The sequence below is a fragment of the Stenella coeruleoalba genome (genome assembly GCF_951394435.1).
Source record: "Stenella coeruleoalba genome assembly, chromosome: 20".
NCBI classification, from domain to species: domain Eukaryota; kingdom Metazoa; phylum Chordata; class Mammalia; order Artiodactyla; family Delphinidae; genus Stenella; species Stenella coeruleoalba.
Genome location: NC_137166.1, coordinates 55,469,515 through 55,475,642, shown reverse-complemented (window position 1 = coordinate 55,475,642; position 6,128 = coordinate 55,469,515). Strand labels below are relative to the sequence as shown.

At 46.6% G+C, this 6,128-nt stretch overlaps 1 protein-coding gene across 16 annotated transcripts in view; it reads left to right on the top strand.

Moving 5' to 3' along the window:
- Nucleotides 1-4,042: 4,042 nt before the first annotated feature.
- NLRP7 (NLR family pyrin domain containing 7) overlaps nucleotides 4,043-6,128 on the top strand; it is a 182,347-nt gene continuing 180,261 nt past the window's right edge. For 15 of the 16 annotated variants that reach the window (XM_079906907.1, XM_079906899.1, XM_079906897.1 and 12 more), the window contains exon 1: nucleotides 4,043-4,477. The gene's annotated coding sequence lies outside the window, so the exon portion shown is untranslated. Of the gene's footprint in view, nucleotides 4,478-4,516; nucleotides 4,614-6,128 lie in introns of those variants that run through there. The other variant, XM_079906905.1, reaches the window with a different exon arrangement.

Genomic DNA, 6,128 nt, shown 5'->3' with positions numbered 1-6,128 from the left:
ATCCTTTGCACAAAACTCTCCCACGTTTCCCCCGTGCACACCCCGTGCTTTTTTTTCTTTTCTTTTTTTTTTAACTGGAGTATAGTTGATGTACAATGTTGTGTTAGTTTCTGGTGTACAGCAGAGTGAATCAGTTCTGTGCTTTTTTTCCTGATTATCCCCAAACCTAACCCTTGCTCTAGCCCTATCTTAAGCTGTAGTCTGAAAAATCTCCTTTTGTTTCTCGAGATGTGCCTGGTTCTTTCAGGCTTTGGGGCATTCTCTTCTTTCCCCTTAGAATATAATAATAATTATAACCAACATGCCAGTGGCTCGCCTTTATATTAGAAAAAAAGTCCAAAGTCCTAACTAAGTTTGTGCTGAAGGCTAGAATATGTAAATCCACAGAGATAGAAAACAGAGTGGTTGGTTGACAGGGGTTGAGGGGAGAAAGGAATGGGAGTAATTACATAATCAGTATTTTTTTTTTTTTGCGGTACACGGGCCTCTCACCGCTGTGGCCTCTCCCGTTGCGGAGCACAGGCTCCGGACGCGCAGGCTCAGCGGCCATGGCTCGCGGGCCCAGCCCCTCCGCGGCATGTGGGATCTTCCCGGACTGGGGCACGAACCCGTGTCCCCTGCATCGGCAGGCGGACTCTCAACCACTGCGCCACCAGGGAAGCCCTAAGTGTGAGTTTTGAAAAGAGGATGAGATGTGACTTTTTACACAGTGAAGGAGAAGTGTATCTTCAGGGCTTGTGTTGTACGTGTGTGTATAGAAGCATCAAAGTGCCAGGTGCTTTTTATAAACAGTAAGTTGACACATAGCAGGATGTGATTTCAGTTCCCACTGGCTTAGGCTGACTGATAAGGGCAAACATAATATTACACAGTTTAATTTATTTTCAAGGGAGACAGAAAGAAAAGTTGACAACAGTTATCAAGGTTTTTCTCCTGTGTTTTGAGTAAAAATATCCAGAACGTCTCTGGCCAAAGATCTTTCAGTTTCAGCAAATCAGGGCAAAATAGAAAACACTTCTTACACACACACACACACACACACACACACACACACTGTGTGAGGTGATGGATGTGTTAGCTTGATGGCGGTGGTCATTTCACAATGTAAATGTATAACAAAATATCACACTGTACACCTTAAATATATAAAATTTCTCTTTGTCAATTATATCACAATAAAGCCGGAAAAAAAGCAGACTCATGTAATAGAGCAAAATGTAAATATTTCTGGAAACCAAAGAAATAAAATCAGAAATTTAAAATCTCCCTCAATAACTCCCATTTCTAGCTATCCCAGGTGTATCAGACCAAATGTCTCACGGAGAATAACTATAATAAACATTGGATTAAAATCACACAGCTGTATCTGTCACTTATATATCAGCCAAGGCTACAAGATCCCCCTAATGTCTGATGAATCCTGGTGTGCAGCATTGGAGGATATGACATCCTTCTACTGTTAGAGAAGAATTTTATTGGAGAGAGGTTTTAATATCTTTCTGCTCTGGGTTTATCTACCCTGGTAGTTCTGAGACTTGTCAAGCTCTGCAATGTCTTTGAACTTCAATTCTCAATAGTATAGTTGAAATATTGTCCTTTTCACAGATGTGTGCTGGAGATTTCACATGTTTAATTATGTAGAGAACCTACTGTGACCTGGAGAATGTCCTTGACATTAGTTAATTCTCATTTCTGTCTTCTTTATTCCTTTAACTCCTTTCCTCTCCCCATCTCTCTCCCTCACCCTTTCCCTCTATTTCTCCAATTTAAAATAGAAAGTTGAGAATAACAGACAACAGCAAGGACCAGCAACCTGTGGCCAGTGGCTGAATCTGGCCCACCACTTGTTTTTGTCAATAAAGTTTTATTGGAACACAGTCAGCCCATTCACTATATATTGTCTGTGGCTGCTTTCTTTCTGCAATGGCAGAATTGAGTAGTTGCTACGGATAATATATTTCCTGCAAAATTGAAAGTATTTACTATCTGGCTCTGCAGAAAAAGTTTGCTGACCCCTGGTTAAGAGTATGTGCTCTAGGGCTTCCCTGGTGGCGCAGTGGTTGAGAATCTGCCTGCCAATACAGGGGACACAGATTGGATCCCTGGTCCGGGAGGATCCCATATGCTGCAGAGCAACTAAGCCCCGTGCTCTACAACTACTGAGCCTGTGCTCTAGAGCCCGTGAGCCACAACTACTGAGCCCACGTGCTGCAACTACGGAAGCCCACATGCCTAGAGCCCGTGCTCTGCAACAAGAGAAGCCACCGCAGTAAGAAGCCCGCGCACCTCAACAAAGAGTAGCCCCCACTCGCGGCAAGTAGAGAAAGTCCGTGTGCAGCAGCAAAGACCCAACGCAGCCAAAAATAAATAAATAAAATAAATAAATTTATTAAAACAAAAAAAATAGAGTATGTGCTCTAGATTTTGACTGCCTTTCACACTCTCTGCCTCAGGTGTACAAAACAGTTATGATAATAGTAATACCTGCCTCATTGTTTGAGGATTGAATGAGATAATATATGCAATGGACTTAGAATGTACGTGACATGTTATCATCACTAAATTTTATGGTTTTAAAAAATTGAAGTAGGGGCTTCCCTGGTGGCGCAGTGGTTGAGAGTCTGCCTGCCGTTGCAGGGGACACGGGTTCGTGCCCCGGTCTGGGAAGATCCCACATGCCGCGGAGCGGCTGGGCCCGTGAGCCATGGCCGCTGAGCCTGTGCGTCTGAAGCCTGTGCTCCGCAACGGGAGAGGCCACAACAGTGAGAGGCCCGCGTACCGCAAAAAAAAAAAAAAAAAAAATTGAAGTAGAGTTGATTTAAAATATTGTTAGTTTCAGGCGTACAGCATAGTGATTCAGTTTTTTTTTCTGATTATATTCCATTATAGGTTCTTACAAGATATTAAATATTGTTATTTAGCCACAGGCTATTTTCCAGTCATAGAGCCTGGAGAGTCCTCAGGTTTTCAATTTTTTTTCCTTGAAAAACATTGGCTCTCAAAGAGGCACAATGAGTTAAAATTAATACCTAGAAGAATTGATACAAAATAAGTGACATGGATGCACACTTAAATGTCAACAGTAACTAATACCATCAACTGTAGAAAAAATGCACTTGACCATTGTGATAGATACATTTTAGTTAACATGGAATATGGGTGCATTTCAATACCCTTGGTATGATGGAGTCAGCTAATTGCACCTGTGTCAGTGGTTCTCAACCTGGGGTGATTTTTGTTCCCCAGCGGACATTTGACAAACTTCGGAGACATTTTTGGTTGTCAGAACTGGATGGTGCTACTGGCATCTAGTGGCTGGAGACCAGGGATGTTGCTAAACATCCTACCATGCACAGGGCAGCTCCCCATAACAAAGAATCATCCATCTCAAAATATTGCTAGGTGCCAAGGTTGAAAAACCTGACCTAGTTGGTCTGGGAGAGAGATTGCACATTAGAATTGAGACAGGCTGGGGAATCCTCTGGTGGTACAGTGGTTAAGAATCCGCCTTCCAATGCAGGGGGCGTGCATTCGATCCCTGGTCGGGGAACTAAGATCCCACATGCTGCGTGGTGTGGCCAAAAATTAAAAATAAATAAATAAAATATAGTAAACAGCAATTTTTAAAAATTAAAAAAAATACAAGAATTGAGACGGGCTGGGACCTGGGACCCTTTGCTGCAATGCTTGCACCTGGACTCCTCGAGCAACAAAATACAAAGAAACTACATGGGACTAAAAATAACTGCGTGCCTACCTACAGGTGGGGCAAATTCTGGACAAGAGATACAAAGAGACCAGAAAACGCAACTGACAATTTTGAAGAGCCCGGAGCAAAAGCGGTGGGGGGGGGGGGGGGCGGGGGCGGGGGGTTGGGAGCAAAAGCAGGGTACTGAGCATGCCCCCTGCACAAAACACCACCTCATGGGTGGGCAAACCACCTAAGCCCCCCCTCCAGCCCGACCCCCTGGACACACCCCTACTCTCTCCCCATATATGGAGAGAGCTCACCCCCCTCCCCCGGCCTTGGGGAGCAAGCCAGCAAGGGAACCTGAAGTTTGTTCTCTCTCCCCCCAGCTGCAGCGAGTGCCCCAATAAAACCTTGCACGAATTTCTTGTCAGGCCTCTGATCAATTTCTATTGATTGGGGAAGGTCAAGAACCCTGGTCAGTAGCAGAATCACCTGGGGGGCTTTTGAAGGCTTCTGGCTTCTTAAAGCCCGCCCCAGACCAATTCGAGTAGGATGACCAAGAATTGGACCCGGGTAATTTCAATGTGAGTCTCACTTTAAAGATTGAGAACCACCGGTTGACCATTATAAGGAGAGCCATTTCACCCTGGACCGGAAGTCCTGCCCTCCCGCCAGGTCCCACGGGCCAATCACAGAGTGCGGGCTGGTAGAAGACTTCCTCTTGGTGGAGGCTTTGCTTTGCGTGAGGTAACCCACAGGTTGCAACTGAGTCGTAGCCGAAGGGAGGTGAGTACCTACTCTTGTACCTGTTTCTCTGTCTGATCTCTTAACTCAGTGGCAATTATTGGTGGAGTCTTTGCACGGAATTTTGCGAGCTTGAATGGCGGCGTGAGACTTCGAGAAGGTTTTTGCGGGCCTCAAGGTGAGTTCTCTCTTTATAAGGAGGAGACGAGATGTGGAGGGGGGGATAGCTGCCAGTGATTTCATGTGTAACTTTTTTTTTTTTTTGCGGTACGCGGGCCTCTCACTGCTGTGGCCTCTCCCGCCGCGGAGCACAGGCTCCGGACGCGCAGGCCCAGCGGCCGTGGCTCACGGGCCTAGCCGCTCCGCGGCATGTGGGATCCTCCCGGACCGGGGCACGAACCTGTGTCCCCTGCCTCGGCAGGCGGGCTCTCAACCACTGCGCCACCAGGGAAGCCTCTCATGTGTAACTTTTTTCTTCCAATGCCATTTTTTTTTTTTTTTTTTTTTTTTTTTTGCCGTACGCGGGCCTCTCTGTTGTGGCCTCTCCCGTTGCGGAGCACAGGCTCCGGACGCGCAGGCTCAGCGGCCATGGCTCACGGGCCCAGCCGCTCCGCGGCATGTGGGATCCTTCCGGACTGGGGCACGAACCTGAGTCCCCTGCATCGGCAGGCGGACTCTCAACCGCTGCGCCACCAGGGAAGCCCCCAATGCTATTTTTAAGTGTTTCTTTAAGGTATGATTTCCATCTTGCAAAATCCACCCATTTTAAGTGTACAGTGACTTTTAGCAGACTTACAACAGAGTTGTGCAACCGTAACTCTAACCCAATTTCAGGACGTTTCCATCACCCCAAAGAGATCCCTCCGGCCCACCTGCGGTATCTTTGCATTCCCACTGTAATTTCGAGCCGAGGACTACTGTGTCAGAGCCTCAGTTTTGCATCTATAATTCGGGATGGTATCACTCCTTGATCTCAAAAGACGGATCCAGGTGTCACTGTCATGAAGGGTGGGGGACAGCGACGTGGTCATGAATTTATAAATTTGTGTTTTTTTCCCCCCAAATGCTTGTGGTGACAGAGCATCAAGGGGAACTACTGCTGCTAATTAGATGCAGAGCCCTGAGCAGTTTTGTAGTTCCAGGCGGCAGCATATCGCTTCCTTTTCAGCAAGTGTCTTTGCATTTGTTTTGCTGTGACAGCAGAGCCTTTCAGGCTTGTTCCAGCTCAGGTCCTAAGTTTCTCAGCACTGGTCTTCACCCTTACGTTGCTCATACCTATTTCAAATAAAGCACTGCTTGGGACTTCCCTGGTGTCCAGTGGTTAGGGGTCTGAGCTTCCACTGCAGGGGGCACGGCTTCCATCCCCGGTTTGCGAGCTAAGATCCCACGTGCCCCGTGGCACGGCCAAAAAAAAAAAAAAAACCCACCAAAACAAAGAATTGCTTTCCGCTAAGGGTAAAGCTATTCACCTGTAGTCTATTTGACTCCATCAACACATTTTGTTATTCATTTTTCAAGGCTACCTCTCAGGTCCTGCTTTTATCTGCCTATGAATATACCCAAGTCGAGGACTCCCCCCTTTTCCCGTCACCCATTCATTCTGGGTGGGAAAAATCCGCTTTCATGATGGTAAGAGCAGAGAGGATGACCTAAGCGGGAGTGTCTCTGCTGCTGTCATTACAAGGCATCTTCA